At 45.2% G+C, this 24,993-nt stretch overlaps 1 long non-coding RNA gene across 1 annotated transcript in view; it reads left to right on the top strand.

Moving 5' to 3' along the window:
• Window positions 1-13,950, top strand: part of LOC115942527 (uncharacterized) — a 56,501-nt gene extending 42,551 nt beyond the window's left edge. Inside the window, exon 3 of the long non-coding RNA XR_014138203.1 lies at window positions 13,662-13,950. This is a non-coding gene — a long non-coding RNA (uncharacterized LOC115942527). The remainder of the gene's footprint in view (window positions 1-13,661) is intronic.
• The last annotated feature ends 11,043 nt before the right edge of the window (window positions 13,951-24,993 follow it).

Consider the following 24,993-nt stretch of genomic DNA (forward strand, 5'->3'; position numbering starts at 1 on the left):
GCCCCAGTACCTCAGAATGTGACTGTATTTGGAAATAGGCTCTTTAAAGGTGAAGTTCAAGTAAGGTGATTAGGGTGGCCCTAATCCAACATGACTGATGTCTTTATGAGAAGAGGGGATTAGGACACCGACATGCACAGAAGAAAGACTGTGGGAAGACACAGGGAGAAGGTGGCCACCTGCAAGCCAGCCAAAGAGGCTTTAGAAGAAACCAACCCTGCCCACATCTTGATTTTGGACTTCCAGCCTCCAGAACCGAAGGAAAATACATTTGTGTTGTGTAAGCCCCCCAGTCTGCGGTGCTCTGTTATGGCCGCCCCAGCACGCAGCAAACGCCTGTGCCCCTGGCCTTCACCTCACTGGCCACCTCACAGACCCCTCTTCTTACTCCTCCCCTGGCACCTCTCCTCCTTCTCAGAGGTCAAATCCCCCTCTTTGACTCAATAGTGTGCCTTACCCTGAGTTGCTTGGCGTATAAAACCACCCAGTTCTTGGGCGTCTTACCCCCATGCTTTCAGCTTCTCAAAATATTTTCCCAAACAAGGACTGTTGCCTACCTAAGAAGAATTCTGCTACCAGCAATTAAGACCAAAATATGTCCCCTCGTTTTAGCACTGTGCTTGTGATGAAGACAATCCCTGTGTTAGACAAGGGTCCCTATGATCCTCACATAAGGGAAACTGAGTCAGGTTCAAGGCATCCACTACAACATGCCCACAATAAACCCAAGCATCTCAAATACATGGCCGAGGCCAAGCACCCAAGGGCAGTGATAATGAAAGCAAGTGGGATACTTTGAGGGAAAGTCAGTATTCAAAAAAAGGAGTCCAGGAGCATAGCCTTTATTAGTCTGGCTCAGTCAACTCTAAAGGAGGAGATAGCCTGCATATTCTCCAGGTAATCCTCTGTGAACGTTATTTCTCAAGGGTTAAGATTAGGGTTGGTGGCAGAAGTTCTAAAAACCTCATGAGGCCACAGCATGGTGGCATTCCTGCTGTAGATTATGCAGATCTATATAATTTTAAATTCAACCAAACTGTTGATAAGGCAACATACCATTATTGTGCCCATTTTACATTTGGGGAAATTGATGATCAGCTTGGTTCAGTAAGGTCAAGGTCAGAGCCAAAGTTTATGCCCTGGTCTATTTGATGCTGAAGTCTCAAAGCTTTTAAATTTAGTTCTTGATCTCATTCCTACTTAGTTTGAAAAGCATATATATTGTGGCTAAGAGCAGAGGTTGGCTTCAAATCCTGGCTTTATTATTTAGTAGATTTTCTGTTAGTTACTTAACCATTCTGTGCTTTCGTTTCCGTAACTGTAAAGTGAAGATTGTAATAATATTTTTCTCAGAGGGTTGCTGTGATTTTAACTGAGCTTTGAACACTGTCATGTGGTAGATAATCAATGCACTATTACCATTCTTCTCTAGTTAGAGCTTCTCACCTCTGTCTTACCTTCAGCAATGGATATGTAGTGGGCACCTAGTTTGATGCTAAGCTCAGCCCCTGCCTTCAGGCTGCCTTAGTGGGTGGCAGGGGGATAGCTGAGTCAACAGCTGGGGCACTGTATCCCCAGTGTGGGCGGTGAGTACTATTATAGAAGCTGGGCCAGCGGGCTTCAGAGAACAGAACAGCCAACTGCCTGGGGGGAGGAAAAGGTGCTCCGGATCTAGGAGAATGAGTAATGATTTTCCAGGAGAGGTGTCATCGTCAGGAGCTGGGGGTAGGTGGTGTTGGGGGGGGCGGGGATTTAGAACCATTCTGAGCAGTTTATTGGAACCAAGGGTGTTTGGGGCTGGGGATGTAATGGCTGAGATCCGAGAGGCTTTTCAACTGCAGGGATGGCTCAGACTTGTGTTTTAAATAGTTCTGGCTAGCATGGGTGGGGGGTGGTCAGTAGGATAAGGGAGGCCGGCTAGGCATCTATTGTCTAGAAAGATTGCATTCAGATCCCAACATGCCTGGGCACGAGTTCTTTGGGAGCTCATAGGCTGAGCGTGCCAGGCTGTGGTGAGGAGCAGGAAGGGTCCATCCTGGGCGGCTAGGCACGAGCTCCCCGGACTAGTTCCATCTGCCTCCGTTTACTCTGTGAGGGATGTAATGCTCCGGAAAGAGCCTCAAGGCTTCGTGAGGCCTGAGGCTGGCATAAGTGAGAGAAGGATCAGATCATCTGACCCTGAGCTTTGGAGCCCGACTCAAGAGAGCTGAAAGAAATACGTAACTCTTCAGCGCCAACAGTCCACCTGAGAGATGGCTGCAGTGTTGCTGATTAAGAGCAGGGAGTTTCCTACATTGCAGCCAGCACAGGTCCTCTCGAAGTTTCACCGGCCCCTCCGGGAGAATTAACTACCACGAGATCAACCAGAGCCTGGTCGTGCACCTGCTCCTTTCCCTCAGCAGAAATGCTTTGTGACACGCGAGCAATACCGAAGAGTGAGAAGTTTTCAGACTCACTGTACACGTTAAAGTGGTAAAGTTTCCAAGAAATCCTGCTGTTGGGGAAATAATCTAGTAAAAAGTTGCCAAATCAAAGAAAGGAAGGAAAAGAAGGAGGGAGAGGAGGAGGATTCATCCTCGGGAGTCAGAAGTGAGCAGCCAGCACCAGCCCCCCCTCAGCCTAAGCACACCCCCAGCCTGCTGCCTGGCCTTGGAGCCTCCCCGTCCGCTGGGTCTGACCCCTCACGCCCCTGAAGGAATCTTTGTCACCCTTTGCTGGCCAGCCTGCGTTCCTGACGCAGCCTTCCTGCCGCTGGGTCTGCCCTGCCCGGATCTGGTGTCTTCTCTCCGGCCGCGTAACCTGAGCCAACCTCCAGGGTGCCCCTGCCACTTTGGCCAGCATCTGTGCACACTCCAGTGAAGCCCACCTCCTTGTCACTCAGGTCGTCCCTCTGGACACTGGGCATCAGTGAAGGCGAGCCTAGGGGCGCCATGTTACTTGGTAGACCTAGGGAAGTCCCTCTCCAAGGCTGGCTGCACAAATACAGCTGCTTATCATGAGCAGCTTGTGGCGGTGGGTCCTTTCTCTCACATCTTTTGTTTCTTTCCAAAGCGCCCAGCACAGAGCCAAGCGCAGAGGAACCGTTTGACGAAAGCCATGGGAATGGAACTGTTTGCCACAGAGCACTAGCATCTTTTTGGCAGGGTGTCTGCTTCGCTTCTAGGGGGAGCCCTCTGCCGGGCAGTGGGGGGCTTGTGGCGGTGGTGGCCGGGCTCCAGGGTGAGAGCCAAGCCCCAGGGCGTGTGATGAGAGCCAAGGCAGGGAAAGCAAGCTCCTTCCTGGTTCTACTCCCTTCTACTCTCCCACGGGCACACACTCCTGGGGGGCTGCCCTCCCGTTCCACAGAGCACCTCTGAGGTCTCCCGGCCAACCTATCCGTTGTCCGTCTGCACAGGGGCAGGGAAATCCTGGCGTCCGCGGCCAGAGTGTCACTTCGGAGCCCAGATAGAAAATGCCAAGAGGAGCTCTAAGAAATTATTGCTGCTTGGGGCGCCTGGGTGGCTCAGTTGGTTAAGCGACTGCCTTCGGCTCAGGTCATGATCCTGGAGTCCCGGGATCGAGTACCGCATCGGGCTCCCTGCTCGGCAGGGAGTCTGCTTCTCCCTCTGACCCTCCCCCCTCTCATGTGCTCTCTCTCTCTCTCTCTCATTTTCTCTCTCAAATAAATAAATAAATAAAATCTTAAAAAAAAAAAAAAAAGAAATGATTGCTGCTTCTTGGCTCCGCTTTTGTGCCTGGTAGCCTGAGCCACGTGGGCCATCCTCTCCCTACCCCGGGTCACAGAGCGCTGCGCTGACTCTCCGTAAAGCCCTGTGGGAGGCAGCAGCTACTAACGTCGGGCACCTGCACGGGGCCTGGCTGCCCCAGGGGGCTCTGTCATCGCAAGGTTTCTCTCAGTCCCCACTGCCATCCGAGGTATTACCGCCTCCCTTTTAAGAGTGAGGAAAGGGGCCCGGAGAGGCCAGGGGCTTGCCCAAATACCACACCAAATGAACAGCCTTTGTGCTCCGGGCTCGGTGCTCTTTCCGCACAGGCACCACGTGGGGGACGAGGGGGGCGGGGCAACACAGCCTCGCTGGCCTGGTGGCAGAAGGCTCCCCGGGCTGGAGTTAGGGACGAGGAGATCCACGGCAGCCATTATAAGCATTGTCCATCCTTGGTCTTGAGGGAGGGTAAGCAAAGCCTGTGGTGCTCTTGGCACAGGGCGAAGTGGAATACAGCGCGGGGGAAGGGGGAGCGGTGGCCGGGGGACCCTGTCCTTGCCTTGGGGAGTTTAATTAGCTCCTGTTCTGAAGGGTGCCGGCGAAACTGTGCGTGAAGACTGAACACCTAAAAGTAAACAGCCGTTCTGTTTGTACAGTTAAGAACTTGCGGAGGGGCAAGCTCTGGTTTTTCAACGTAGTTTCAGGTCAAGTACAATGATAACTCTCATTACTGCCTCCAGGTTAAATTCCACGGCTCCTTTTGCCCTAGAACAAAGCTCTGGCTTTCAGACTTCCTGAGGCCACCATAATGAAGGTCTTCTGTTTGCACTTTTTCCCCTTCTGTCTAAATTTGGGGGCTACTTCTGGCATGCCCATCTCCTTGCTTAGATTCAACTCCCGTTCCCTGCGCGGTGTCGGGGGTTTTCACCTACACGATCTCGTGAAATTCTCCCAGCCAGCCCGTAAGATTGGTTTCCTCTCTCAAAGTCAGAGATGAGGAAATTGAGTTTTCAAGTGGCTAAGCTGTTTGTCCCATGTCACCAGGCAGCAGGTGGAACCCGCAGTTCTAGCCACACTCTGACGCGGGTGGACATGACCTAACCCATCCGAGGTCCGAAACTCTCATAACCCACTCGAAGCATTCTCACTTGTCTTGTTTGTTTCTCTCACAGCGACCCCACAGCCTCAGCCACACCTTTCAAGTTACTCGATTATTCATATGGCTGGATTCACCAGTCTGGGTCTCCTTTTTAAGGGCTGAACTTCCCCAACGTCCTTATTCATCCTCTCAGGACAAGGAGTTTCATCACAGACTATGAAGGCTCTCTGAGGCTCTGTGAAGCAGGGTCTATTCCCTCTGTCTGAAACATGCCTCCCTCTGCACCAGCTATTCCTACTCCAGTGGATGGAAGTAGCTATAGATTTTGTTTATTCAACAGGTTTTCTCATCCCCAGTTTTCTGGTAACAGTGTTCTTCCTTCCCCCTCCCCCCTTTTGGGAAACTTCCTCCCCTAATCTAATCCTCGACTGCCCAGCATGGTTCTCCTCCATCCCCTGACAACAGAGGAGAGATGTGTGACTGAGATTTGGTCAATCAAGCAACCCGATCCCTGTGACCATCATGGCTGGTTCAAGGATGAGCTTCTGACTGATCCAAGGGTTACAATCTTTTCCTCTTCAGGCAATGGTACAATGAATATGCTGTATGGGTACTGACATCTGCTTTCATTTGTCCAATTATTCCCATGGGATAAATGCCTGGTTTGAAATTGCTGAGTGATACGTATGTATGTTTTAAGTTCTTGTGAGGTTGCCCTCCAGAAAAGTTGGCACAAATTTATACCATCCCAGCAAGATGGGAGAGTTGGTTCTGCACGCCCCAGCAATAGCTGGTGGTGTCAATCTCTAAATATTTGCCTGTCTGAGAAGTGAGGACAGCTGTTGAAATCTGTTCCCAATCTTGGGCCTCTTCTTGCGTCATGTTCCCACATGCCTGTCACTATAGTTACCTACCCCTGGCCTTGCTTCTAAATCTCTTGCCTGGTCCTTCATCCAATTTTATAGGTCTCTTTGTATCCTGCTCTTGCTCTACTAGACTGGAAAGAGTCTTTACCTTACACAGTTCCCTTTTCCCCCTAGCTCCTTGCAGGTGCTAAGAATAGTTTGGAACCCAATAATTATTTTTTGAATGAATGAACAAAAGAATGAATGAAAACCCTTCTATGATCCACCTGTCTCCTGTACAATTCCCAGTGGTGCCATGTAGGTGGGTCAGTGTTACCCTGAATAGATAGATAAATGCCGAAGAACCTCAGGTTTCAGGAATCCACCCTCAAATGCACACAGTGATTCCATCTCTGAACTATGATGACTTATTTCCCCGTGAGCTCGTATGTCCAGTCTCTGAGTGGCACATTTAGTTCAAGGAAGGGTCATACTCCTTTCAGAGCATTTCTACCATCCCAATCAACCCACCGACATTGCAGGATCAAGTTCAAGTTTCCATTTCTGTGCCGCTGAGTTCTGACTGTACATGGAATCTGGTAAAATAATTAACATTTTTTGAGTGCTCACTCTTTGCCAGACTTTGTCCTGGGCATTTTATATATTTCATTAGTCACATTCTTCCTGGTCCTTGTGATGTCCACAGGCTCTTCTAAAGGGAATTTCCACTCCAGCCATTCCCAGAGGGAAGATGGGGTGCAGGAATAATTTGGCTGCCATGCTTTTTACCTCAACTTTTGTTCATCAGTCAAGTCCTGTCTTTAAAATTTAAGTCTTCCACATTTCTTATTAGGTCTAGCCTTGGCTGTTTAATCTTTCTACGTGGAGTAAATGGGATTCCCCCCACCCCTTCTTTTTCGACGTTGTGAAATTGGCTATTGTTTGTTTATTAGAACATGATTTTTGTAAGTTGATTTTGTATTTGGCCACTTTTCTAAACCCTCTCACGTTTGTGAGTTTTTAAGTGTATTCTCTTTGATTTTCTAAGTAGACAATATCTTTTAAGTAGTAAGTCTTGGACAAAGTAATGATTTTAACAGTGTTTGGAGATATAATTCACATACTATACAACTTACCCATTTAAAGGGCAAAATTTGATGTTTTTTGTTTAGCATATTCACAGTTGTTCAACCATCATCACAATTAATTTTAAAACAATAAATGGCAATTTTTTAATTCCTTTTTTTTCTTCTTAATTGAATTGGTTAGGACCACCAGTAGACTGGTCACTAGTAATAGTGATCATGGGCAACTTTGTTTCATTCCTGATATTTCTAGAACGTCTGATTTTTCACCATTGAATAGGATGTTTGCTAACAGTTTTTGGTAGCTAGGCTTTATCAAGGTAAGAAAGTTCCCTTCTACCGCCAGCTTGCCAAGAATTTTATGTTCTTATTTAGAAATAGGCACACATTTTATCAGATCCATTTATCAAGGCATTTATTGTGAGAGAATAATCTTTTCTGCCTTTTAATCTATTAATGTAGCAAATTAATAGATTCTCTCCTTAAAACCATCTTTGCAGTCTCTATGTATAATCCTTTGAAAACACCATTGGATTCAATTTGCTGATAGTTTACTTAGAATGTTGGGCCTTTAACTTTTTAGTGCAATTAGTCCATAGTTTCCCTTCCTTCTTTGTTGGTTTCTTTCCTTTTTTTTTATAATGTGCTGTGGTGAGCCAAGGTCACACTTTTCTCAGTTGTTTCCAAGTACTGAGTAAGCAAGACTGAGGAAGGTGCATGCCTAGCTATTTCTGCTCATTGTGGGACTCCTCTAATGGTCAGTCTCTGCTCTGGGGCTTCTCACTGGGTGGGCAAAGACTTGGTCAGATCTGCATCCTGGTCTGACAGCTTCCCCTGCCTAACCCAGATGCCACCCTTTCTCTTGCACAGATGTTTTGTCCAAAAAACTGGGCTTCTAACTCTAGTTGGCTTCCCAGAGCCCCCATTAGACACATATGCCATCTTTCCAGCTTGGCATCTAGACTTGTAGACTTATGTTTCCTACACTCTGAAGGAATTTATGTACCACAGAGACAGTCAGGTCCTTGAAAATCAGATGTAATTCACCAGTGAAGCCATCTGAGCCTGGTTTTGTTTTTTTCATTCAGGTTTTCTGTCTCCTCTTTGACAAATTTTGGTAATTTGCATCTTCCTAGGAAATTCTGCATTTTGACCTAGATTTAAAAATTTTTTATTAACATGAATTTCTTTTTAATAATTTTTAGAATGCTTTAAAATCTCAATAGTTGTGTTTCCTTTTTCATTTCAAAAGTTAATTATTCTTTAAATTTTTATTCTTATATCTTATTTATGAAATTTAGTTAGATTTGTCTATAGCAATATGATCTTTTCAAAGATCAAGATTTTGTTTATTAAGTTTATTTTCAATGTGAGTATTCCACCTCATTAAATTCTGTTAATTTTTATATTCCATCCACTTAATTTCTTTGGGTTTATTTTTGCTGATCTTTCATTCCCGCTTCTTGATTTTAATGCTTCCTTCATTTATTCTGAGTCCTTCTTATTTCTAATAAATTTCCCCTGACTCCACTTGGATCAGGTCCCATACGTCCCTGGAAGCACAGTCTCATTTTGGCTTATTTCTAGTTTATAATTTCCTTTTCAACACAAGAGTTCCTTTAAAAGAGGCTTTAAAATTTCCAGTGAAAAGATTTTTATTTTGCTACTTTTTGTGTTTTGTTTTGCTTTTTAATTTCTAATTTTATTGCATAGTGACCAAATAATAAGATTTGTATGCTTTCTGGAATTTATTGGGATTCTCTTTGTGGTCAAATACATGGCTAGTTTGTAAAAGGGCCATGGGTGTCTGGAAAAAATGAGTACTCTCTTTGTTGGGTACAATGTTTTATTTCTATATATTAGATACATTTCAGAACTCTATGGTGACATGCATTGAAGCATATGACTATCTTTTTAGTGGACTGTAGCTTTTATCAATATGAACTAATCCATGTTTGCTGGGACGCTTTTTATTTTATTTTATTTTTTGATTTTATTTGTTTATTTGAGAGAGCAAGAGCGAGAACATGAGCAGGGGGAGGGGCAGAGGGAGAGGGAGAAGCAGGCTCCCCGCTGAGCAGGGAGCCCGACGCGGGGCTCGATCCCAGGACCCTGGGATCATGACCTGAGCCGAAGGAAGATGTTTATCTGACTGAGCCACCCAGGCGTCCCTATTTTATTTTTCAAAATTGTAGTAAATGACACATAACTTAAAATTTGCCACTTTCACCATTTTGAAGCGTACAGTGCAGTGGTATTAAGCACATCACATTTGTCCTGCAACCATCACCACCATCCAGTCACAGAACTCTTTCATCTTGCAGAACTGAAACTCTGTATATATTCAGTAACAACTCCCCATCCCTCTCTCCTCCAGCCGCAGGCAGCTACCATTCTGCTTTCTGTCTCTATGAATCTGATTATTCTAGGATCCTCCTGTAAGTGGATTCACACGGTATTCATCCCTTTGTGACTGGTTTATTTTGCTTACATAATGTCCTCAAGTTTCATCTATGTTACTGCACGTGACAGAATTTCCTTCCCTTTCAAGACTGAGCCATATTCGGGCGCCTGGGTGGCTCAGTTGGTTGGGCGACTGCCTTCGGCTCAGGTCATGATCCTGGAGTCCCGGGATCGAGTCCCGCATCGGGCTCCCTGCTCGGCAGGGAGTCTGCTTCTCCCTCTGACCCTCCCCCCTCTCATGTGCTCTCTCTCTCCTCTCATCCTCTCTCTCAAATAAATAAATAAAATCTTAAAAAAAAAAAAAAGACTGAGCCATATTCTACTGCGTGTACAGACTACCTTTTGTTGTTTATCTCATCATCTGCTGAGGGACACTTGAGCTGCTTTCCCATTAGCTACTGTGAATACCGCTGCTATGAACATGGATGTACAAACATCTCTTCGAGTCTTTCTTTTCAGTTCTTTGGGGTATGTACCTAGAAGTGGAATTGCTGGATCATGTGGTAATCCTATTTTTAATTTTTTGGGAAACCACCATCTTGTTCTCCATAGTGGCTGCCCCATTTTACGTTCCCACTAGCACGAGTGGTCCAGTTTCTTCACATCCTTGCCAACGCTTGTTGTTTTCTATTTTTTGTGTTTTGTTTATAGTAACCATCCTAATGGGTGTGATGTTGTTTAAATTGTTGTTTCTGGTTTTATAGTTATTATGTAACATATGATACCTATCTGGGTGGTATCTATTTCCTTCTGCCTTTGTTTTATTTCTTCAAGTTTTTATTACATTCCAGTTAGTTAACATACAGTGTGGTATTGGTTTCAGGAGTAGAATTTAGTGACTCATCGCTTACATGTAACACCCGGTGCTCATCACAAGTGCCCTCCTTAATCCCCATCACCCATCTAGCCCATCCCCTGCCCACCTCACCCTCCTAACCTTGAGTTTGTTCTCGAGAGTTAAGAGTCTGTTTTATGGTTTGCTTCTCTCTCTCTCTTTTCCCCCCATGTTCATCTGTTTTGTTTTTTTCTACCTTTATTTTCAAACTTTCTGCATAATTTTCTTTCAGATATACCTTTTGGAAATAACATATAACTTAATTTTTTTCTTTTTATTAGCCTAAACTGAATATCTAGGTCATGTAGTTGGCTAATTTAGCCTATTCATGGGTACTCTGATTACTTATACAATCAGATTTGTCCTTGTCACGTTGTTTGTATGTTCTCTATCATACTTTCTTCCTTTTTTTCTATCTTTTCCTCAGCTTTCTTTCTTCCATGCTTTTCTTATTGTGGGTTGGAAATTACACATTCTATGTCTATTCTTTTGGTGGTTACCATTAAATTTTTAAGACATAGTTAAACATAATTTTTTAAAGCATTTTGAATTCATCTAGATCAAAAGTTAGCAAACTATGGCCTGTGTGCCAAATCCAATCCACCATCCACCTTTGTACATCCTGCAGGTAAGAATAATTTTTATGCTTTTAAGTAGTTGAAAAAATCAAAAGAAGAATAATATTTCATGACACATGAAACTTCCATAATTCAAATTCCATAAGGGAAGTTTTATTGGAACATATCCACATTTTTTTGCCTACACATCATCTAGAGCTATAACGGCAAAGCCTAAAATATCTGCAATTGGCTCTTTACTGAATAAATTTGCTGATTTCTGGTCTAGATATATTTCTGCCCCAAACAAGATAAGGATTAATACAGATATTAGTGCTTCCTTTGAATCTCCAAATCTTACTCCATACCACCGTTCTGTTACATCTGGGATTTCGCTTCTAGAAACCAAAAACAACCCAGATAAGCAAATTGTCGTGTATCGACACAATGGAATGCTACTCAGCAATAAGAAAAAAATGAACTGTTAAAACACACACATCTGAAAGCGCGATGCTAAGTGAAAGAAACTAAATGCAAAAGGCTACATACTATATGATAATATTTATGTGACATTCTAGAGAAGACAAAATTATAGTGATAGAAAGTAGATCTGTGCTTTCTAGGGGCCAAAGGTAGGGGAACGCTGATTGGCTTCAAAGAGGCATGAAGGAACTTTTGGGGTGATGAAAATATTTATATTATGATCGTGGTGATGGCTACACAACTGTATACATGTGTCAAAATCAACCAAGTGTATACTTTGAATTGCCGTTGTATTGTATATGAATTTTACCTCAATAAAGCTAATTTAAAAGCCTTTTCTGGGCAAAACTACCCTTTGGTGGGGGGAAAAAATCTATGATGAGAAGGAGCAGGAGAGAACTTTCTGAGGTGTTCTATATCTTGATGGAGGGTTACTTTACACAATTTAATGCATTTGTCAAAAATCAGCTATTATATGTTCGAAATTTGTGCCTTTCACTGGATGTAAATTTTACATCAAAGAAAATGTATCAAATAGTTGAACTTTAGTTAATGATATGCATGCTTGAATATTTAGGAGGAAGTATACAGATGTCTGTAATCTACTTTGTAATATATAAAAAATAAGGCAGATAAATGAATGACTCGGTGGATAGATATGCGATAAAGCAAGTAGAATAAAATATTAATGGTAGAGTCTAGGTTGTGACTGTTCTTGAGAAAATTTAAATACCTGTTCTGCCTTTAAGACATTGTGTTGATACAAAGTAGTTGCGTGGGACACGTCTGGTCCCAGCCTTAAATTATCTCATGTATAAAGAAATAAAAGCCAGGGAGAAGACGTGGCAGGAGCGGTGTACTCGCCTAATTTGAGCCAGCAGCTCATCTGGTCCTTCCTATTTTTGAGGTCCTGCTGTCCCTATTGATATTCCATAGAGTCCCTTTCTTTCTAAGCCTGGGAGAATTACAGGAGTCTAGTCTCCTGGGACCTGGTTTATGGCCGGAACCCTGGCAGTGTGAGAAACTTCTGGAACCCCACTTGGAAAATGGAAAAGTAGTAGAGTCCAGATACTTTAGCACTGGAGGGGCCTTAGACATCACTTTACAGATAAGGAAACAGGTCCAGACAGGGCATGGTGCTGTGATGGCAGAGCTGGTACTCCGCCCCAGGTCTTGCTTCCAGCCCGATTTGGGTGGCAGCCAATCTGATGGTTTCCTGAGAGGCACTGATGGGAGGAGTCCCACAATTTATGAGGTAGTAGCAGCCTTATTATGAGGGGACCTGGGTTCAACCCCCAGGCTCTGCAACCTCGGGCAAGTTACTTCATCTCTTAGCTCGGCTTTCCTCAGGGGTGATAATATCTCCCTCCTGGGGGTGTTGTGAGGTTTAAATGGAGCATTGTCTCCGGAGCAGTTAGCATGATGCCTGGACCCAGGAAGAGCTCATTCCATGGGAGCCGTGTCACGGTCGTGCCTAGGACGTGTTCTGTGAGTCTGAGAAGCCAGATCTTGGCTCCGGTGCTCCACTTACTAGCTGTGACTGTAATCCTCACCACGATCCCCAGGGGAGGAGTCTTCTCCATAGTTTACAAATAAGGAAACCGATATGCATGTCCAACCACAAGTCTTCAGATCAGGATCAAACACAAATATTGTTTTCTGATAATCGTCTTGGCAGTTCTCAGCAAAGTGATCATTCAGCCATCCATCTGTTTTTCCCTCAAACTCCTTCAGCTTAAGGTGTTCAGTTATGCCAAGGGGCCATGTTTTGGGGTAACATGTCCTGAGCCCCATCGTATGCATCATCTGGGGGCTTGTCCGAAGTGATGATTTTGCTCTCCCCCCCACCAAGCTACTGAAACAGAATCTCTAGAAGCGGGGCCAAGGATCTGTTCCAGCAAGCTCTACAAAGTAGAGAAGTGTTGTGCTAAGGAACTGATAAGAGGAGGTTGGTGGAAAGTCCCTTTGGATTTGATTAGACCTTGTAGTGATCAGATTCAGGGCAGAGCACCTGTAGCATTGGATGCTGGCATTTCTGACTGTGTCTTTTTTATGCTAACATTTATGCTAATATTTTTTATGCTAACACTTGCTCTCCACACTATCATTGACTGATGTTTCACTTAAGACCTCCTCAAAGGTGCTTGCAGAGTCTTGCTCTGAGAGTTTTTCCTTTTCATCTCTCTGGAACTCACAAGGATTGAGTCATTTAATGAGGATTCTATCCTAGACTCAACAGCCAGGGGGATGGTTTGTGAGGCCTGATCCTCAATCATGGCTGTGCGCCGCCATGGCGGAAACCGTGTTTGGAGGAACCAAATAAAACTCCCTGACCACACAGGAAGCTACCCAATGAACCATGCGTTTCCTCAACAACAACCACCTCAATATGCTGTGGTCTAAAAACTCATCACATATTATCAAATGCACACTGGTAGAGCTCTCAAAGCCAAGTCTAGTCCACACAATGGCTTGCTGGAGGCAGATGGGGTTAGGGGAGTAGAAGAGTGACAACATGGGAAATTTTCTCATCCTCCTGGCCAGAACCAGCTCCCCTCATCTCTGTTTTATTTACACTTTCCCGTTACAGCTCCTGCTTCTTCTCATTCCCAGTTCAGACGACCTCCAACCTCCACCACCAGAGACAGAAATTACCCGGAGTCCAACAGGCAACTGGAAAACCGTTCTGGAGTTTGTGCATCTGGCAGTGACTATCTCACCTCTTAACTGAACTTGATCCCTGGCAAGGAGAACTTTGCTCCAAATCTGGCCCTCTGCCCAGCAGGGTCCTGTGCCAGGGTGTGCTTGGCACGAGATTAAGTTATGTGATATATTAGCAGTAGAGTTGCATTTAATAAAAGCCAAAGTGTTTCTGAACACACATGTTGCAGGAGAAAAGAAGCAAGTTGGAGCTCTGTTGGGGAGCAGAGGCAGGGCATGGGCTGGGTGTGGGGGCTGAAGTGTTTCTTAGGACTGGAGTCCCAAGGTCCTAAGAGCTGTGGAGGCATCTTTGTTAGGTCTCAGAAACAATGGCCATTCATCCCACAAATGTTTATTGGCACTGTTCCAGACACTGGGGCTATAAAGATGAGCACCAGAGACGGTGGAATATAAGGCAAGGACGAGGAGGGGGTGGTTCCTGAAAATTATCCCCCGTAAAAGATTAATTCTAAGTATTCTTACATTGGAGTTCTAGCCTTCTTGTTTGCATGCTTACTTGTGTCCTTCCTTCATCCCCGCCCCTTCCTTTGTTCTTCCCTTTCTTTCACTCTCTCTTTTTTTTTCCTCCCTCCTTCCCTCCCTCCCTTCCTTCCTCTTTCTAAGTAATGACAACTGTCTGGGGAAGATGCCTTAGCCCTAACTGACCTCAATCAGAGCTAACTTGTATGTTTGTAAAGGTCACCCAAATACACTGGTGGAAAAAATAGGCAAAGAAATTTAAACACAGATTTAGTAAGTCTCCCTGGGAATATGACCTCACAACGAAAAGAATTGCATGTTTTAAAGTTCATTTTAAAATACAAGCTCTGGAGATAACAAATATACCTACTGGGTAAACGGAGGAGAAAAGTTGTCCCAGGATTATGTGGGGATGGATAATTGTGGTTTGGGGTAAAATTTCTAAGGTCAGAATCACATGTGGGTTCAGAAAGTACTGTATCTCAAACTTCTTAGATGAAGTGGCAATGATGTGGGAACTGAATGAGAGGGGTTATTTCCCCAGGAGCCTCTGAAGTGGGGCTGCCCCCTTTCTAGCTCAGACTAAGGCCCTGGGGAGGGTCAGTATCACACTTGCTCTTTGTTGCTGCTTCCAAACCATTCTCCCTGCTTCCCTCTTAAAAAAGCCAGTGGGCTGGCTGACTCTCCCTTGGAATTTCATCAAGCTATCCCACTGGTGCCCTCCTTGTTGCGGGCACCTGCTGACCCCAGGGCACTTCCTTTCATTCCTTAAGGACTTTGATTCATTCTCACGCTCTCCAGCACTGTTTTATCTCCAGCTTTATTTCTCGGTGATTTCAATATCCACACAGATCCTCCCCAAGTCCCAGTGTCTTAGTCCACTCAGGCTGCTATAACAGATTGCCAGAGACTGGGCAGCTTATAAACAACAGAAATGTATTTCTCACAGTTCTAGAGGCTGAGAAGTCCAAGATCAAGGCAGACTGGGTGTCTAGTAAAGACCTACTCCCTGATTCATACACTGCCTTCTCCCTGTGTCCTCATAGGGCGGAAGGGGCAAGGGTTTTTCTGGGGTCTCTTTTATAAAGGCACTAATCCCATTCATGGGGGCCCCACCATCATCTAATCACCCCCCAAAGTCCTGTCTTCCAAATGCCATCACATCAGGGAGTCGGATTCAACATATGAATTGGGGGTGGGCGTAGGGGGGACATAAACATTTAGTCTATAGCACTCAGCCTCCAGTTCTATGACCTACACATGGAAACCAGTGACCTTGTCACCCCCACCTCAACCACTCACTTCTACAGACATACGCTAGAACCCATCACTACCACTGACCACTTCCATCGTGTCAGTTTCTCGTGTCCCACGTTCCAGCCACTACACCCTGTTTCTCTAGCTCACTCCTTCTCTCACACAGACTCCAATAATTCTTCTTCTGATTGAGATATGCCATCTCTGATACTACCATGTTTTCACTAATATTTAGCCCCTTCGTTGCCTCATTTCCATCCTTACCCATCTTATTAACCCATCAGCAGCATCTTTGGTGGAGTGGATCACTCCACCTTCCTGACACATGGCTGGTGGTTTGGATATGCACTCTCCTTGGATCTTCTCCCACCTCACTAGACACTCCTTCTCACATCCCTCTGACCCTGATCACTGGGAGTTCCCCAAGTTTCAGGCTTTAGACCCTTTCCCTGTCACTCTTTACCGACCTCACCCAGTCTCAAGGACTGAGGGACTTCCAAAGTTAGCTCTTCAGCCTAGATCTTGACCCTAAACTCCAAATTTCTATCTCTAATTTTCAACCTGAACTCTCTACTTCGATGCCTAATGGGCATGCTAAACTTAACACCTCCTATCCCTCCATTGTGTTCCTCCTGATCTTCATCTCAGAAAAGGACAACTTCAGTTGCTTGGGCCCAATGACCTGGCAGTCACCCTTGATTCCCTTCTTCCTCTCATGCCCTGCATGCAATCAGTTAGTAGATCATGTTGGCTTACATTCAAAATACATCCAGAACCCTGTGCTTCTTACCATTGCGCTAATATGGTCCGAGCCACTGTCATCTCTCATCTGGATTATTCCAGTAGCTTCCTAACTGGTCTCTCTGCCTCTGCCCTCATCCTTGCCATCCATTCTTCATAAAGCAACCTGAGTAAACTTTCTGGAACTCAAGTCAAATAGATTTCAACTCACTTGTCAACACTAACTGATTGTTAACAGTCACCTGAGGTTCCCTGTGGAGAACTCTTGGTTTATAGAAAAGAATGCCATGATTGTTTGGCAACGTGTGCCAAGGCCTAGGCAGAGGGATTGGGACGTGCAAACCACAGAGTTACATGGCTTCTCTCCCCGGTGGGCCGGCTTGGACTGGGTTCCCCAGAGATGAGGATCTGTAGGCAGGTGGTTTAGTCAAGAAGCGATCCCAGGAGTGGGGAGTAAGACAGAGAAAGAATAGAAGGGAAGGGAAGAAAGCCAAAACAGAGTATCTTAATAAGTAGGTCACCTCTAAGAGCACCCAAGGCTCAGGTGGGGCACCTCTGGGAGAGTGCTGGGAACACACTTCAGAGTTGTTCCACCTGAGGGGAAGGTGGGTAGAATCTGCTCTCCAATGCCCCTCAGCTTCCAGTGTCCCCGAGGTGGAGGTCACAGCCTGCAGGTGGACACCCTTGGCACTTGTGAACAGGATGCTGTCAGAGTCTGCTCCAGCGCCCCATCCGCGATTACTGGCCCTGCTTTGACAATGGAGTTCAACCTCAACAACTTGCTCTTCCAGAAAAACAGGTCGGACCCAAAGTTAACTAGGGGAGGCCGTGGGGCCCAGTGGGACAGACACAGGTTCTGGAGTCATCCGAACCTGGGTCCACATCCTGGCACAAGCTGTGACTTCGGGTGAGTTACAGGACTTCCCACCAACCTCATAGTAACCGAGAAGTAAGAGCTCCTGCCCATGGGAGGTTGTGAGGATCCCCTGAGGCTCCCCTTCCAGACACTTCCCTGACACTCACCCACCAACTCATCTGCACGGCTTGCCACACAGCTGCCTCCACACACACATAAAGCACAAACTGCCTAGAAGCTCAGCCCCTGTCTAGGCATGACATCGAGCGTGCACAAGACAGCAGTCCACTACAGGGCAGGAAGAAGTTGTTAGAACTTTCTTTTATCCTCATCTTTAGTTATCCTTTTGAAAGTTTTGTTTTTGCTTTTGTTTTATAACAACCATAATAGAATTGTGCAAGTGCATGATTTATGCATAAATAAACGTACAAATATTAGGGTGTGTGCTCAAAAATATCTCACGGGTATATGATCCAAATAGTTTGGAGACGACTGACATGGATCCTTCTTTCTTGGCCTGGATAACACACGTCTGGCCTCTTTCCTGCTCAGGCCTCTTCCCACAGCCCGCCCTGCCTGGAGCCTCACTCTTTCCTCCTAGAATTACATCTTGCAGCCGTTCAGGCCCTGGCCTCTCAAGGTTCATAAAGGAAAGTGTTGTTACTTGTATGATCTTGCCCCTTCCTGGGCCTCTCCCACAGCACCACCATCATCTCTCACACCTGTTGCTTCCCGAGGCAGAAACTGTCAGGGTCTTCCCGTAGGCCACAGACCAAGTCCAGTTTCCTGCGTCCGTTGCCCTGAACTTGCCCACTTCCTGGGCCATCTCCCACGGTTCCTGGTCCCCCACCTGGGCCCCACGACTTTGCAGTTCTCAGGGCAGACCCTGAGCTCCCACCTCTGCTCCTTTCCTCAAGGTGTGCCTGCCCCCAGGCCTGCAGATCTAAATCCCATCTGACTCCCAGGCCCCACACAGGGGCCACAGGGAGCACCAGGCCACCAGGTGACATCTTCCGGTACCTTCTAGAAACTGTACCTGCCAGGCCCCAGTGACATTTCCCAGGGGCTGCTTTGGGTCTGGGTCAGCTACATAATTTGTGGGCTCAAGACAAAACGAAAATACAAGGTCCCTTGTTCAAAAACGAAGAAAAGCTGCCATTAAGCGTACTAAAATATAAAGCTTTTCCTTTCTTCCCAAACCTCTCTCTTGTCCTGTCATGGTGTTTTCTGGTTTCCTATTTCGTTGCGCTCCCTCAGGCAAGGAGATGCCATGGCAGACCCTCACTGGCACTAGGCCACCCTTGGCCTCCACAACTCGGTGCTCACACAGCATTGGATGTGGGGTTCCGCTCCCACTGGAAGCTGCTGGATTGGCATGTTGAGCCAGGCATCCCCCGCTCCCATGGGTGGGCGATCTCCCAGGCGATTGCAACCTGCACGCTGGGCTGTTCTAGGTATCTGCGTCGGGGCGGGGGCGGGGGGAGCTGGGGGGCGGGAGGCGGGGAGGCAAGAGGTTTGCTGCTGCTGAGTGCACCGTGCCACCAGCCCAGTGCAGACAACTGCCATCATGCCATGTCCCGAGACACAGCAGGGCCCCTGTGCCCAGGCCCCTGCAGCCTGGGCAGGGAGTGGAAGTGGCTGCTGGACAAGGGCAGGAAGGGGAAACTGGGGAAGACTAGGACACTAGGAGTAAGGACACCGGGCAGCGAATACCACATCCTGAGGAGATGGCAGGAGATAGGATGGCGTTTGGGCCGAGGCCACCAGCTACCAGCACATGTCTCATTATCCTATTGGACTTAACTTACACAATACCAACTCAGAGATAAATTTACTAAAAACCTCATGCACCCCCATGTCCATTGCAGCATTATTTACAATAGCCAAAATACGGAAAGAAGCTAAGTATCAATCAATGGATGAATGGATAAAGAAAATGTGGCATATATATACAATGGACTATTGTCCAGCTTAAAAAAAAGAAGGGATTCCTGCCATTTGTGAGAACATGGATGGACCTTGAGGGATTATGCTAAGTGAAATAAGATAGAGAAAGACAAATACTATACAATCTCACTTATATGTGGAATCTAAAAACAACACCACCACAAAACTGAGTTCATAGATACAGAGAACAGATTGGCATTTGCCAGAGGTGGGGGGAATGGGTCAAAGGTACAAACTTCCAGTTATAAAATAAACAAGTCATGGAGATGTAATATAAAGGGTGGTGATGATTACTAATACTGTATTGTGTATTTGACAGCTGCTAAGGGAGAAGATCTTCATTGTGTAACTCTGCATGGCGACAGATAGTAATCAGACTTACTGTCCTGATCATGTCTCGATATATACAAATATTGCATCATTGTTATATCCCTGAAACTAATATCATGTTACATGTCAATTACACCTCAATTAAAAAAGTAATTAAAAGCTTCAAGACAATGCACACAGAACACGAAGTCCCAAACGCAGGGGCTTTCTGACCACAGGGCCTGGGGGACAGCACTGGACTCACACCCGTAGGTCCAGCCCTGCTTTAGGTTATTTAGATTATTAATGCATATTATGCATGTCTAATCTCCTCTACAAAGTTGATGTTTCCCCAAGTGCTACTCACACCACTGGCTGCTACACAAGATGCCTTGAGGTGACAGGCGGGCGGGCACTTAAAACATTTTAATAGTTTGATAGTTTATATTTATTGTAATGTGTATTAGAAAAAATCATGTCTATCACAATCCATAATTTCACAGCGATACTGTGTCAGTTTGAGCTGCTATAACAAAACATCGTCAACTGGCTGGCTTATCAACAACATAAATTGATTTCTCACAGTTCTGGGGGCTACAAGTCTGCGAGCAGGTTGCCGGCACAGTCAGGCTCTGGTGGGAGACCTCCTCCTGGCTGCTCACTGCCCACTTCTCATCGTAGCCTCTTGGGGTGAGAAGAGAGAAGGAGAACTCTCTGGGGTCCCTTTTATGGGAGCACTGGTCCCATTCATGAGGGGTCTTCCCTCATGACCTCATCACCCCCCAAAGGCCCTACCGCCTCATAACAGCAACCTAAGAATTTTGGAGGGACACAAACATTCAGTCCATAATAGATACATAAACCCTCTTAGAAACAAATGTATTGAAAGGAAAAAATCAGTTGCTCTAAAGAACAATATTAAGTAAATGATAGTACATGCAATACTCAGAGATGGCACAAAATGAGAAGAACAGTCCTCAGAGTTTGAGAAACTCCACACTAAGACTGTTAGTTCTCTCGAGCCATATATAGCTTGTCACATGTCATACAGTCATAGATAACCCTCTACTTGCTCCTCAGCCTCCCCGAACCCCCCTTTTGGGGCAGCAAATGCTGAATGAATGAACGAGCAAATCAACCAATGACAACTTGGACACCAGAGCCTGAGCCTCTCTTTTGAAAATTCCATTTGTAGGACTTTTTTCTGATTTATCAACTTACTTGGGATTCATTTCTACACATTCTAGAAAAGAACTGCTCAAGAAATCAATTCCTTTAAAATATACAGAGCTTGTCTTGGAATGCACTGCCTGCCTCTCACTTTCAGGGCCTCTCCTTGATCTCCGAGTTCTGAAACTCACCATGGACACTCAGAGCAGGACGCAAAGTGTCCTCTCATCCCGCCTTGGCTCCCAGTTAGTCTGGAGGCTGGGTTCTGCCAGTGGTCTGAGAGGACACTTTGTGACCTGTATTTCCCCAAGGGCTTAACCTGTAGGGATATCATGATGAAGAGAAACTAGTTGATACACTTGGGAGGTCCTGGATGAACAAGCAGCCAGAAGTTTTTCATCAAAAAGTTACCAGTCCTTAGAGAAATGGTCTCCAGTGCCACCTTTCCATCAAATTTCACCTTATTAAACAACAGAGCCACAAAATTTTAAAAAGGACAAAGACTGAAATATTACCCATGACAAACATTTTGGAAGCAAGTTTCACTAAAATGGAGGAAAAGGAGAAACACAGATTTTTTAAAATTTAAATTCAATTAATTAACATACAATATATTGTTAGTTTCAGAGGTAGAGGTCAGTGATTCATCAGTCTTTTTTTTTTTTTTTTAAGATTTTATTTATTTATTTGACAGAGAGAGAGAGACAGCGAGAGAGGGAACACAAGCAGGGGGAGTGGGAGAGGGAGAAGCAGGCTTCCCGCGGAGCAGGGAGCCCGATACGGGACTCGATCCCAGGACCCCTGGATCAGGACCTGAGCCGAAGGCAGACGCTTAATGACTGAGCCACCCAGGCGCCCTCGTCAGTCTTGTATAACACCCAGTGCTCATTATATTACATGCCCTCCTTAATGCCCATCACCCAGGTACCCCATCCCCCCACCCACCTCCCCTCCAGCAACCCTGTTTATTTCCCATGATTAAGAGTCTCTTATGGTTTGTCTCCCTCTCTGATTTCGTCTTGTTTTATTTTTTCCTCTCTTCCCCTGTGATCCTCTGTTTTGGAGAAAGACGGATTTGATGGTTATAGGCCAAAACCACCACCTCCAGCTTCACCAGTGTTTGTCAGGTGGCCTTTTGTTTCTTGAATAGTCATTAATATACATTTATATGGGTTGTTTACTGTTGATATTTCATGAATGACCAAAAAAGGATGTTCCTGGCATGAGGCTTTCAATCTACTGGAACATATCACCAGTGTTTTCTTTATTTCTTTATGAGAAACTTTATTTTGCAGGTTTGAGGTAAACATTTTCAATGAACTGACACATTTCAGGACTTACCCATCACATAAATTGAGGGTGGGTGTATGTGCTCATTGTAAAAATTCAAACATTACACAGATGGGTGACTTAAAAAGTGAGAGTTCCCCCATAGTTATGCTTTCCAAAAACAAGCAGTGTTTCCAGTCGTTGGTACATTCTTCCGGATTTTGTCCATGCTTGCGCACACAAACACGCACACACACAGCAAGAGGCCGTTACTTTTTGTGCTGTATAAAATTTCCTTTCCCTTGACTCTGCCTTGGACATCTTTTCATGTTAGTTCATCAAGATCTACCATGTGAGAGGACTCACATATGACTAAACACATATTTGTGGTCAGACTCAATAGAGCACTATGATTCCAAGGATCTGCTGAACTCGACTTTCTCCCCACCACCACAAGCCAGGAAGGATGACATTCACCAACACTTGGGAAATGGCTGATTCTTCTCGGAGACCATCCCATGCTCGTCACCCACAACCCACAACCTGTCCCGCACAGAAGAGCTATTGGGGATCCCCACCGTGCTGGCCGATACCACCCACTTGGCCCAAAAGGTGATTTCCCAGGCAGACCTAGTTTATCAACTGGACACTATCCTCACAGGAAAAGTCTGAGCTCTAGGGAAGAAATTCTTTTACTGAAAAATATGCAGAGAAAAACCACATAATCAAAGTGACTACATGTTTAATTAAATGCCTACAAAGAAACCATTATGTCAACTTCATTAATTGGTAAATTTACTATTTATAATCATTTCACGACATGTGAAAAATGAATTGAAAGTAATGTTTGCCCATTTGCAAGAATTCTTGAGGAATGCGTGAAGACTGCCAACAAATAACGTGCGTTCCTCATATCATTATTTTTTAAAGCAAAATTATTAAAGGGGCACCTGGCTGGCTCAGTTGGTAGAGCATGCAACTCTTGATCTTGGCCTTGTGAGTTTAAGCCCCACACTGGGTGTACAGGTTATTTAAAAAAAAAAAAAAAAAAGACCTGAGGGGCGCCTGGGTGGTTTAGTGGTTGGGCGTCTGTCTTCAGCTCAGGTCATGATCCCGGGATCCTGGGATCGAGTCCCACGTCGGGCTCCCTGCTCTGTGGGAAGCCTGCTTCTCCCTCTCCCACTCCCCCTGCTTGTGTTCCTGCTCTCGCTCTCTCTCTCTCTCTGTCAAATAAATAAATAAAATCTTAAAAAAAAAAGACTTGATTAAAAGCAAAATTATTAAAACCATTTAAAAATATTTTGCAATCAGGGCTCCTGGCTGGCTCAGTCAGTAGAGCATGCAACACTTGATCTCGGGGTTGTATGTTCAAGCTCCATGTTGGGTGTAGAGTTTACTTAAAAAATATATATTTTGCAATAAAAATACATATACACACATATATGTGAGTATGTGTGTGTGTGTGTGTGTGCACGTGTATACATAAATATGTAATAGTGAGGACTGTGCTTAACATTTTGATGTACTCCTGGGCCAGAGTCTTCAGAAATAAGAAGACCCAGGGCTGCACAGGACCCCCAGGAGCCCTGTGCTCAGCCAGGATCCCCTTCTGCAAGCATGCGATAGGAGTCGTGCTGAGTCAAAAGGAAGTTCTTCTTGAACAATTCCTAAAAATAGTCCCTAGCATGAGGGCAGGATATTAGTGGTCTGGGAACTAGGAGAATCAGAGGCAGAATTTAGAGAGCTGACAAAAATGGAAACCCATGGCCTGAACGGTGTCTTCAAGGCTCCCTTGGCCCTCTAGAAAAACTAAAATTCTATCATTAGAGTCAATGCCTTTATTGGCCTAGATCCCCACTGAAATGCAAATAACTTCAGGAGTAAAGTGCTTGTTTTCTCTTCCTTAAAAAAAACCAAAAAACAAAAAACAGAAGTGTAACCTATATAATAAAGAGCACACATCTTAAGAGTATGGCCTAACGATCTTTTACACATATAACCCCCAGGTTAGCACCCCTCAGATCAGTGCATGAAATATTTCCATCACCCCAGAAGGTTCCCTCTGCTTCCTCCCAGGTAAATTCCTCCTCCAAGGTAACCACCATTCTGATTTCAGTCACCATAGATTAGTTTTGCCTGGTTTTGGACTTCATATAGATGGAATCATACGGGATGTCCTCTCTTGTGTCTAGTGTCTTTCTCAATATTGCATCTGTGAGATTTATCCCTCTTGCTGAGAGTGAGAATAGCTTTTTCGGGTGTTAGCAATGATGGATTTGCAAATGGCCAGACATGTCTATTATTGCTGGTCCCATAGTCCTCTTCTGCATCATGCAGTCATCATCTCTCACCTTCTTCCCTCACAACACACAGCTGCATAAATGGACAAGTAAACGTCATAATTTTTTACAGTTTAAATGTGATTTTTCCCCCTGGGTACAAAAGTTACATATGCTCATCGAAGAAGAAGAAGAAGAAAAAGAGGAGGAGGAGAAGGAGGAGGAGGAGGAGGGAGAGAGAGAGAGAGGAAAGAAAGAAAGAAGAAAGAAAGAAAGAAAGAAAGAAAGAAAGAAAGAAAGAAAGAAAGAAAAAGAAAGAAAGAAGAAAGGAAGGAAGGAAGGAAGAAAGAAAGAAAGAAGAAAGGAAGGAAGGAAGGAAGAAAGAAAGAAGAAAGGAAGGAAGGAAGGAAGAAAGAAAGAAAGAAAGAAAGAAAGAAAGAAAGAAAGAAAGAAAGAAAAGAAAGAAAAGAAAGAGAAATTCTAGCTTTGACAATCTTGCGTGGCTCACCCAGACACAGTCAATCCCTGGGCTGGTCAGTGGCCTTTGACCTGTATAGCCTGGCTCAGAAAAATGAATTAGGTCAGTCACATTCTCCCTCTCAGGAATGTGGCTTCTGAAACTCAGAGGGAAGTGGCACTTGGTGGAGACATCGGTCCCACGCGGACTGTGTGTGGTGCCACCCAGACCCTCCTCCAGGACGGCAAGGCCTATTTTCCCCAGCCGCAGCCTTCTTGTCCCACCTGCGGACAACTCCCAGGCCAACGCAATTCCAGAGCTCCTCGTGGGTTGGCCGAAGCCTTTGTGGAGGCTGCTCCGCTGCCTGATTTCTCCCCCTGCCCACTCCCCCTTCTCCCTTTGCCCCCACCCCCATGGACATTAGCCCTAGGGCCCACCAAGATAAACTTTCTGCTCA

This window comes from Leptonychotes weddellii, chromosome 10 (genome assembly GCF_054177405.1).
Source record: "Leptonychotes weddellii isolate Sample4059 chromosome 10, ASM5417740v2, whole genome shotgun sequence".
Taxonomy (NCBI): domain Eukaryota; kingdom Metazoa; phylum Chordata; class Mammalia; order Carnivora; family Phocidae; genus Leptonychotes; species Leptonychotes weddellii.